This window comes from Leuresthes tenuis, unplaced genomic scaffold (assembly GCF_036924035.1).
Source record: "Leuresthes tenuis unplaced genomic scaffold, fLeuTen1.0.hap1 SCAF_8, whole genome shotgun sequence".
Taxonomy (NCBI): Eukaryota; Metazoa; Chordata; class Actinopteri; order Atheriniformes; family Atherinopsidae; genus Leuresthes; species Leuresthes tenuis.
In genome coordinates, this window is record NW_027325362.1 from 30,992,500 (window position 1) to 31,004,211 (window position 11,712).

The 11,712-nt window shown below is 44.2% G+C and overlaps 1 pseudogene; it reads left to right on the forward strand.

The window, feature by feature from the left end:
• Positions 1 to 8,496: 8,496 nt before the first annotated feature.
• LOC140312516 (uncharacterized) lies at positions 8,497 to 10,561 on the forward strand (annotated as a pseudogene).
• The last annotated feature ends 1,151 nt before the right edge of the window (positions 10,562 to 11,712 follow it).

Genomic DNA, 11,712 nt, shown 5'->3' on the forward strand with positions numbered 1-11,712 from the left:
CAAAGGAGTCAGAAGACAGTGGTAAAAAGTTCAAGGCTTTACTGAAACTCTGGCAGACAGACAAACGGTTTAGATACCGGCAAACAGGAATCAGGAGAGGAGAGGCAAAGTTCTTGGTCAGGGACAGAAGGCTGGGTCGAATTACCAGGAGGCAGACGAAGCAGGGAATCAAGGACAGGCGAGGTCGGTACCGGTAAAGCTGGCAGGAGAACGCTGGAAAGAATTGCATGGCAAAGACAATCTGGCAAAGGATAGAGTGTGGAGCTGGTGACTATATGCTGGGCTGATTGCATGTGATGAGAGGCAGCTGTGTGCACAGGTGAGTGGAGTTAACTGATGATTGGATGACTAAACTGTGACAGAACCCCCCCCCCCCCCCCCTTCAAGGGACGGCCCCTGACGTCCCAAAAACAAGTCCAAGGAACCAGGGTGGGAGGAGGGGGAACCGGAAGGCAGGCTAAAACTCGGGAGAACCCGAGAACTCCCCATCCTCAGGTTGTGAGGAAGGCGAGTTCGCCGGTGGGTCCACTGCCTCCTCCTCCGACAGGGAGTCCTCCCACTGGTCCGGGGCAGTGGAAGGGCCAGCAGCAGGTGTCCTATGGCGAGGGCCCCTGCCGATGTTGCTGGGGGAGGGCTGGTCCGGATGTTGCTGGTGAAAGACTTGGATGTGACCCCGATCTTTCCTCCGGACCGTAGCCCTCCCAGTCGACGAGGTAATGGCAGCCCCTTCCACGTCAGCGAGAGCGAATGATGCGGTGCACTTCATATGTGAGTCCCCAGCAGGCTCTCGTTGACCGGCTTGACCTGGGACACATGGAATGTCGGGTGCACCCGCATAGGCCGAGGGAGTTTGAGCCGGACTGCCACAGGATTGATGACCTTCTCGATAGTGAAGGGCCGAACAAACTTGGGAGCCAGCTTGTTGGATTCCACACGCAGAGGAAGGTCACGGGTGGAGAGCCAAACCTTCTGGCCCACCTGGTATTGTGGAGTTTGAGAGCGATGACGGTTGGCTGCTGAGGAGTACTGGTCTGCCGCCTTCAGGAGGGAGGCCCTAGCATGGCTCCAGGTCCGACGACAGCGACGGATGAAGCCTTGAACTGAAGGGCAAGAGGCCTCCCCTTCCAGGGCTGGGAAGAGAGGAGGCTGGTAACCGTAGGCACACTGGAAAGGAGACAAACCGGTGGCGGAGCTGGTAAGGGTGTTGTGGGCATATTCCACCCACAACAGATGCTGGGACCAAGAGGATGGGTTCTGTGACACCATACACCGGAGGGCCGTCTCCATTTCTTGGTTCTTCCTCTCAGTCTGGCCATTAGATTGCGGGTGATACCCGGATGACAAACTGGCCGTGGCTCCCAAGAGGCTGCAGAACTCCCGCCAGAACACTGATGAAAACTGGGGCCCTCTGTCCGAGACCACATCAACAGGAATCCCATGAAGGCGGAAGACGTGGTTGAGGAGCAGCTGGGCTGTCTCTTTAGCTGACGGGAGCTTAGGCAAGGACACAAAGTGTGCCATCTTAGAGAAGCGGTCCACAATGGTAAGAATAGCCGTCTTCTCATTCGATGGTGGCAGGCCTGTCACGAAGTCCACTGAAATGTGGGACCAGGGGCGATGTGGCACTGGGAGAGGCTGCAGGAGGCCGGATGGTGCTTGACGCAATGTTTTATTCCGATTGTAGATCTGGAAGGCTTTGACATACTCCCCGGTGTCCTCCTGTGACGTGGCCCACCAGAAACGTTGTAGAAGGACCTCCCGGGTTCTCTGGATCCCAGGATGGCAGGTCAACTTAGAACCATGGGCCCACTGGAGTACATCCGACCTCAGAGCTGCAGGCACGAATAAACATCCAGTAGGGCAGGCACTAGGACCAGGCTGACCCTCTGTGGCAGCTCTTACTTTCTCCTCAATTTCCCAAGTCAGGGATGCCACAACACACGAGGGACGGAAGGATGGTGTCAGGAGCACTGGTGCCATCATCCTCCCTCTGGAACAGACGTGACAGAGCGTCAGGTTTGACGTTGCGGGAGCCGGGTCTGTAGGAGAGGGTGAAATTGAACCTAGTGAAGAGGGCCCATCGTGCCTGTCGAGAATTGAGTCTCTTTGTGGTTCGAATGTACTCCAGGTTCTTGTGGTCCGTCCACACCAGGAAGGGCTGCTTGGTTCCCTCCAGCCAGTGCTGCCACTCCTCCAGGGCCAGTTTAACAGCAACGAGTTCCCGGTTACCAATGTCATAATTTCTCTCGGCTGGGGAAAGACGCCGAGAGAGAAAGGCACATGGGTGGATCTTCTGGTCACTGGCTGCTCGCTGGGACAGCACAGCCCCTACACCCATGTCAGATGCATCCACCTCTACGATGAACTGCCGATCGGCTTGGGTGCAGAACTGAAGCGGTCCCTCAGGGTCTGAAAGGCTGTATCTGCAGAATGGGACCATCGGAAGGAAGTCTTGGAGGATGTCAGGGCTGTGAGAGGGGCAGCGATGGAGCTATAGTTCCGGATGAAGCGCCTGTAAAAATTGGCAAAGCCCAGGAACTGCTGCAGCTTCTTACGGGTTTCAGGGACTGGCCAGCACCTAACTGCGTCCACTTTGGCAGGATCCATCTCCAGGTGACCTTGAGTTACAATGTAACCCAGGAATGACACAGTCTGTGAGTGAAACTCACACTTTTCGGCCTTCCCGAAAAGGGAGTTCTCCAGCAAGAGTTGGAGGACCGTCTGGACATGGTGGATATGTTCTTCGCGGGACTTAGAAAAAATTAGGATGTCGTCCAAATAGACTAAAACATTTTTGTCGATCATGTCTCTGAGGAGGTCGTTGACCAAGGCCTGGAAAACTGCCGGGGCATTAGTGAGGCCAAATGGCATCACCAAATATTCATAATGTCCGGTGGGCGTGTTAAAAGCTTCCATTCATCCCCCTCTCGGATGCAGACAAGGTAGTAGGCATTACGGAGGTCGAGCTTGGTGAAGATCATGGCTCCTTGAAGTAACTCAAAGGCTGAGGAGATGAGGGGAAGAGGGTACCGGTTCTTTATAGTGATGTCATTAAGTCCCCTGTAATCAATGCAGGGGCGCAGGGTCTTGTCCTTCTTCTCGACAAAGAAAAATCCTGCCTCAGCAGGAGACGACGAGGGTCGGATAATACCGGCAGCCAGGGAGTCATTGATGTAAGACTCCATGAACTCCCATTCAGGACCAGACAGGGAGTACAGACGCCCCTTGGGAGGTGAAGTGCCAGGCATCAGGTCAATGGAACAGTCATAAGGCCGATGAGGGGGCAATGAAGTCACCTTAGTTTTACTGAACACCTCCCGGAAGTCTTGGTACTCGGCAGGAACTCTGGTCAAGTCAGGGCAGGAACTGGAGTGCGTTGTCTGCTGGGATACAGAGGCCTCTTTAAGGCAGACCTGGTGGCAGGAGTTCTTCCAACCGAGGATGCCCCCTGTGGCCCAGTCGATGTGGGGGCTGTGTCGACGTAGCCAAGGGTAGCCTAAGATCAGTGGAATGTTGGAAGATGACAGGAGGTGAAACTGGATGGTCTCATGGTGGTTACCGGAAAGTAGCATGTGGACAGGAGAAGTCTGGTGAGTGACAGTCTCAAGAAGATGGCCATCAAGGGCTTTGGCAGGAATTGGGGTGTCAAGTGGAATCTGCTTAAGTCCGAGTTGTATAGCTAAGCTCTCAGCCATAATGTTGGCATCTGAAGGAATCAGGAGAGGAGAGGCAAAGTAGTGATGGGACGAACGACACTGGTGCGTCAGCTCTGTGTCGAGAGCCCAAGAGTGAAACCCCGTATTGGTGCGTGTATCACTTTAAGAAAAAAATCACGTGACCGATACAGGAACGGTATCGCTTAAATGTGACGGCGCCAAATTGTGTTTATAAGAAAGCAAACTGTGTCAACTTGTTGTGGGTTTGTTGGATGGAGTTTTGTTGTTGGAGTTGGAGTTTGTTGTTATCCAAACCTTCATCAACTTGCACTGAAAATGTTGTGTTCACCCTCTTCATCTGTACCCTGTGAAAGAGTCTTTTCCAAGGCAGGGGAACTGGTGTGTAAGAGGAGAAATCGCCTTGGAGCAAACACCCTACAAAAACGGTTGTTCCTCAATAAAAATGCATAAATGAATCTATATGTAATTTGTTTTATTTTTTATGCTTTAACACTTACGTTAACAAACTTCCACACATAAGATAAAAAGTTGAACTCTGAATTTTAATACAAATTTGCTATATTTTACAAACCAACTCAGTTTAGCATTTACATCAACAAGATTTGAAGCCTACTTTGAACTCTTCTCATGGACAACTTGACTCACAAATTGAGCGAATGAAGTTATACAATAATGAGATTATATCTTAAATAAAGGACTGGTGATTAAATGTTTCGCAGGCTCATGTTGGATTTGCCGCATTTTACCTGGTCCATCTTCTTATTTCATTTACCTGCAATGATTTCAGAACACCTGAAGGGGTCACTATTGAGTGACCAACACAGTTTCAATACAGTGCCGACACAGTTTGTGTAGTGTGTCAATACACTCCTTGAGGTAGCATCATCCCATCACTAAGGCAAAGTTCTTGGTCAGGGAAAGAAGGCTGGGTCGAATTACCAGGAGGCAGACGAAGTAGGGAATCAGGGACAGGCGAGGTCGGTACCGGTAAAGCTGGCAGGAGAACGCTGGACAGACTTACATGGCAAAGACAATCTGGCAAAGGATAGAGTGTGGAGCTGGTGACTATATGCTGGGCTGATTGCATGTGATGAGAGGCAGCTGTGTGCACAGGTGAGTGGAGTTAACTGATGATTGGATGACTAAACTGTGACAGCAAGTGTTTCCTAAAGCTTTTTTTTTTTTACATCCCTTTTTGTCACGTCACAGTTTAGGACTTCCTTTTATGGTCAAATTTTCCAGACAGTGCATGAGATGAGAGCGTGAGAGCATGCACGTTATCCATTGTTATAATTTCAAAAGCAGAATTTGTTGCCCCAAAGAATGAGTGATCAACTAGCACTTTTAAGAGAACGATGCTTGATGATGTAATGTTTTTACTTTGTGATGTCTTCAAGGATTAGTGATTTTTGATTGTGAGTGCAAGTTGACCCTTTTCTCAGCCTTCCAAAGGTAATTTCGATCAGTGAGTGTGTTTTTTCTTTTTTTTTTTTTTTTTTTTTAAAAAAACACGTTTTTGTTTTTTTTACACGTATAGTTGGATCTTATGTGTTGTCATGCTTGAAAACATAACATGTTTCTCAACATTTCGTCTTGTTTATGTGTTGTCATTGCTTCCTAATCAGCTACTGTAGTAGTGAGCGGTCACAAGTCCCCCCCCCACCTTGGCAAACTTCCAGGAATTCAAGCAGTCAGAAGACAACCAGATAATTTTGTTCTCAGGAGGAGGCTTTCCCTGAGAGAAATCTCTCCCTCTCTATGAGCTAATAACAAAATATTTGAAGTTATGAAGTTTGCTTAGCTAGTCTAAAGATGTGATCACGATTATACCATGTCCACTTTAAGGAACCTCTGTGAACCTTAACATCTTAACATCACAGATTCACATAAAAAACTATCACTTAATTTTTGCCTTTATCTTCAAGAGGCACATGGATTCTGAACTTTTTTTTTTTGGTAAGTATACAGTAAAATTCACTACACATAGATATATACTCACTAAACGCACAACTACACATTAGTTTCTCAACAAATAAGGATCTCATTTTGTATTTTATCTTTTTTTTCTTTGACAACGTCCTTTATCAAACAATCCTAAGACACTCTGAGATAGCAACCTGCTGATTCAGTAACAGGAAGAACTGGAGAAGGTTAAGGCAGAAATGGTCTAAAATAAGACTGCAGAGTAAATATCTTAATTTTCCCTGTGCTTTGACCCTGTGATTAGCAGTGATCTTAGCTGTGGTCACTGTTGTAAGTGTGCTCTAAATTAACCAATTCAAAAACTATTCTCAGCAAAAACCTAACCCTCCTTGCAAAAACTTTATCTAAAGATGCTGAAATAATCATTTCAAAAATCATTTGAAAGGTCAAACCTTTGTATTTGCCTGAATGTATTTTCATTGAAAACGTTAAATGGTAATTTTCAAAACAAGGCCTAAGACTTAGATTTTGTTTGAGTCAAGTGTCAAAGAAAAATAGATAAATGAAATAGGGCACATTGCACAAAAAAACGTCAGGAATCACCATGCGTGGAACAAATACATTCTGTACAGTAATATATGACCAAGGACAGCCCATGTCTAAGACTTATTTTCTTTCTCTTATATATTCTTTATATATGTTTTTTTTTCAGAGGATACCTTACATTTCGAATGTTAATCTGATTAGTTTTTGTCATGTCTGTCAGTTTATCATGTTTTATGTTCCTGTTTAGTCTTTAGTTTATGCCACTGTTTTTCCTCAGTCACTCCTGCCCTGCCATCAGCTTCACTCGCGTCACCTGTGTTTCTCCCCTCAGCTGCTTTCACTCCCTAATCACCCTTAGTATTTAGTCTCCAGGTTAGTTTATGTCCATTGCCAGGTCCTCACTGTCACTCAAGTTGGAATCTGTCACAGTCTGCCCTATCTGGTTATGTTATAGCAGTTTGTTTAATCATGTTTTGTTCTAGTCATGTTTTCCCCCTGTCACGTTCAGTTCACTCAAGTCACCTGGTTAATTGTTCACAGCTGCACCTCATGTCACTGATTACTCCCCTCACAGTATTTAGCTTCCTGGTTTACTTTCAGTCACCGCAGATTCTTCACTATCCCTCCATGCGTTGCACAGATAAGTCTGCTTTTCCTGCCTCATAGCCTTGTTCATAGTATTCATAGCCATAGTCTTGTTTTGTTATAGTTCTGTTTTATTCATAGTCTTGGAATTGAAGTTAATCATAGTATTGCCTTATTTCTTTCATAGCCTTGGTTCTGTTAACATCAAGTATTTTTGAATCCGGCTCGGCCGCGCTTTTTGTTCTTGCCTTCTTTTGTGGAATAAACCTTGTTTTTGTGAACGAAAGAGCTGCATCTGGGTCCTACCTTTCCACGATCCTGACAGAATCAGGTTTGTTTTATTGTCAGGTTTATCATTGTCATATTCAGGTTTTTGTTTGTTTCAAGTTTCATTTTGTGAGTTTAGATTTTTTGGAATTCTGGCCTTTGCCACCCCTTCTTTTTACTCTGTGTTTTCAGTTGGAATATCTGCATCTGGGTCCTTCCTTCACCATCACGCAACACACCGTTCTGACAGTTTTTATTTATTTATTCTTTTTGTGAAGACAGGAGTGGAATAAATACCGACCTTCTTCAAAGTTTCTTTTTCAATTAGTTCATATTTCTGAGTAGAATTTATCACTGTTCATAAGAAGGAATTATAGAGTAAAATGCACAAGTTGAGTGCTCTTGGGCAACAAAATGCAAAGAATTTTATTTTGTGTGTTATGAATTGGTTTTTCTTGTTTAAAAAGAATAATAAATGGTTTTAATCACTCAATTCTTTATTTGTCCTTCAGAGAGCATAAAATGAATTGCTACTGACCTCAGCAGGTTTTTGTATGGTAAAGGTGAAGAAGTAACTGAGAAAAGTAAACTTAAGATTCTCTTTAGAACTTTCAACATATTTTTACAATTTGTATGATGTTACTGACATAAGTGCCACAGCATACAACTTAATAAAATTTAAGACTGAAATGGGGCTGTCAGTGTAAGAAAAGGGTTTTGCTGCAGCTTTCGTTGTAATGCCATGGTGTGAGTGTCTGCGTAAAGAGTTATAAGAAACATATGACTCGTGGCATTTTGGGTTTCTCTGACAGGTATCTGAAACTGTTAACCCAGATTAAGATGAATTAATTGGTCCACTCTTTGTTATAGGGTAATTGGTAAGCTATCTTTCTTTTAACTATGACCTACTTGGATCTTTAGGGTCACTCACCCCAATTCAGACCTCAGTAAGAGGGCAGACAGAAAAGAGAGGACAGTGTAAATTGTCGAGAGAGGGGGGAGTTGGTTGTTTTATCAAAATGGAAGTCAGGTGATGGTCATGACAGTTTTAAAGTTGGAGTTGATTAGAATTAGAGACAGGTTATAATCTTGCTTGACACTTTAATACACCAATTTGAAGCTCCTCATAGACATAAGATGCAGTGGAGAAACATAGCTGAATGTATAGCACATAGAGTTCACTCACATGCATAGCATACCATATGCAAGTTTGAATTTTCAGAACCAGAAAAACAGTACCTTTACAGGTCATCAGTTTCAGATTTTTATTTGCATAGTTATATAAGTAAAACATGAAATGTATCCTGAGCCACACTTTAAACTGACTTGTCCAAGGTAAAAATGAGGTAATATATTGAAAAGAAAAATGTATGGTTTGTCGTTAATTAGATTTTGTTATACAAAATCCTCATTCCCTTATTCAAGCTTTTATGATTACCATTAACTGGATGACTGATTATCTTAATCTATAAGACCAGGATATGCTGACACCGCCAACATGGACATTCAAGACCACTGGGTAAAGAACTTATGAGATAGGCACCTCACCCAACCAGAAAACGATGTCTTAGCCAAAGGACTCAACTTTGCCATTTCTCCACAACAACTGTCAGTCGTAGACCTCAATACTGCTACTGAATCTGCAATTAGGAATAACAAAAAAATGCAGAAGCAGAACAGCTATGTATAAATGTAACACCAGTCCTCTCCAGTGCTAAGACTCCTCCCTCCACACCTCACACCACAGGAAAGGAAAATAGTTACATCCCTCAGCAGAAACCAAAACATCACAATTTTTCCAGCAGACAAGGGAAGATGCACTGTGGTTCTCAACACAGCAGATTATCACAAAAACATACATTGCTCAGTGATAACACCACCTACAAGGCCCTGAGGAGAAGAGACCCCACAAACAACTATAAGAAGAAAGTCATAGATTACCTTCAAGAACTGGAAAAGCACAAAGATATTGACCACTTTTTCTATCACAGATTTTAACCTGGAAATGCCACATTGTGCATCTATGGACTTCCCAAGATACACAGGGAGGGAGTCCCACTTAGACCCATTATCAGCAGCATCAACTCACCTATAAAACTGCTAAACACCTAACACCTTCATCTTTGCACCCTTGGCAGGAAATACTCAGATACAGAACTCCAGACTTTGTGAAGAAGATCCAACATCTGAAACTGTCCAAGTAAACCACTGTGTCCTTTGATGTGACCTCACTTTTTACCTGCATACTGATTGCAGCAGCAATGAAGACTCGGTAAATGGCTCAAGTAAGATGACTCACTGAACGACAGAACCAGCTTCACTCCAGATCAGATCTGTAACCTGTTGAACTGCCACCCATTTCAAATACAATTACTGTTTGTACGCCATGGGATCTCCAGTGTCCCCCCATTGAGGTTAATCTTTATATGGAGGAAGTGAAAAGGAAAGCACTGAGCCCATGCAAAGGAACAGCACCAAGCCACTGGTTCAGATATGTGGACTACATCTGGGCTAAGATCAAAACTCAAGAAGTGGAGGCTTTCACAAAGCACATCAACTTGGTGGACAGCAGCATCAAGGAAGGATGCAAAAGACCACAAGCTGCCTTTTTTGGACTGTGCTGTGCACATTGAAGAGGCCGTAGGTCTTAACACTGAGATTTACAGGACAGCCACAAATATTAATCAGTAACTGCTTTTCGTTTCACATCATCCACTAGAACAAACTGGCTGTCATCAGAACGCTGCACTACTGGGTGGAGAGTGTACCCAGTAAGGCCTGGGGAAACTGAAGGAACATCAGCACTTCAAGAAAGCTCTTCAGAACTGTGGATACCCAAACTTGACCTTTGACAGCAAAGACAAATGGACCAAACCACCCTGGTAGAGACGCTAAGAAGAACAGGCAAAAACATATTTTAATTATATATGTCTCAGAGAAACTTTTAAAGATCTTCTCCAAACATGACATTCCAGTGCACTTAAAACCCAAGAACACCCTCAGACAGATTGGTTCACCCAAAGGACAAAACACCTAAACAAAAACTGTGTGGTGTTGTGGATGCAGTGTAGTGCAGCGAGGAGTGTGCAAACCTCTATATAGGAGAGACCAAGCAACAGCTCCACAAGCGCATGGTACAACATATGGAGAGCCAGCACTTAAGATCAAGACGCCGCAGTGTACTACATCTCAAGAAAAAGGGACAATCTTTCAATTTGAAGAACAGTAATGTACACTTTCTGGACACAGAAGACATATGGTTTGTGAGAGGAGTCAAGGAAGCCATCTATGATAAACATCTTTGAACAAAGTAGGTGGTCTCAGGTATCACCTTCCCAGCACCTACAATGCAGCATTGTCTCTCCTCCCCAGGCAGTTTCACAATCATTCACACCTCAGATCCTGTGACCAAAATTCACCCTTTCAGCCAGGTAGACAATTCAGAGGCGATAACGACTCTTAACGACATGCACATTGGTCAGGGGGTTCAGTGACACATGTGACTGTAATGACCCTCTCTGCTTATAAGTTGACACTCCCCACCATCTAGTTCAGAACTGAAGAAGCCTTTCGGATGAGAGAGGTCCAGTCCCTTATTCAAGCTCTTATGATTACCATGACCTGGATGACTGAGAATCTTTGTAATTCTTATCGATCTATATTAGTGATTTCTTTGTGAAATAACAGCTGTATTATGATTAATATTAAACCAAAATTGCACTTCTTTCCACCTTCACAATAGTTCATTATCCATTATCTCTTGCCTAGATGAACTTATGCAAATTAAAAAAAAAAAAAAAATTTTAAAAATCCTACTGTAGTTAAAGGTCTCTATAATCTGTATTGTTTTTAGTATTGGCATTTCAGCAAATTAGGCCAAGTGAAGAGGTCAAGACATGCCAGTCATGCCACAAGTTACCCATCCCATAAATTTGATTTACTTTTTCAGAAAACCATGGATATCTGTGGTCATGCCCTGAGGTTGTGTTCATGCCCTCTTACTCCTGTGTTGCTTTCTTAGTGTGCATGCTCATGTGTTCCATCAGTAGCAGCATCTGCGTCTTAGTATGTAACTCTCCAGTGCTGAGACTGAAGCCCACCAGACTGTGCTCACATGCAATTCAGATGTGCTCAGCAAATCCAGCATGAAATTAAATTTACAACTTGGACCACAACAGACACACATACACATACTCTCCCCTCTGATGGCTATCCTGATAACACATGGTCCTGAGTGTTTGAGTGTGAGTGCGTGTGCCTGTGCTCCATAGCACAGACTCCAACACAAAAGTTAAGTTAGTCTGCAGTATGCATCAATATTTTGCATTATTGCTATGTTTCCTTTAACAGTATGATGTATGGCAAGATAGGGTATTCATTTAGTGTAATGACAAGATTACGCATGTGTGTATATGTGTTGGTGTGTGCCTGTATGTTTGTGACTATCATATTTCTGCATGCTCCGTATGGTGCCCCACCCTGCCCTACTCAATAATAGAACATTTCCAACAATAATAATGCTACTAATGGCTACCAGCATTACACCACAATCATAACCACATCCATAACAGCTGCTTTATACACACACTCACTTCAGTCCACACTAAGACTGGTCCAATCATGTCAGCCCTAGCGCTGTTCATTTGCATAAAACAATTACCTTGGGTAGACTCAAGGTTCAGTGTCGTCTAGACGGCATGTTTCACTGTGGTGT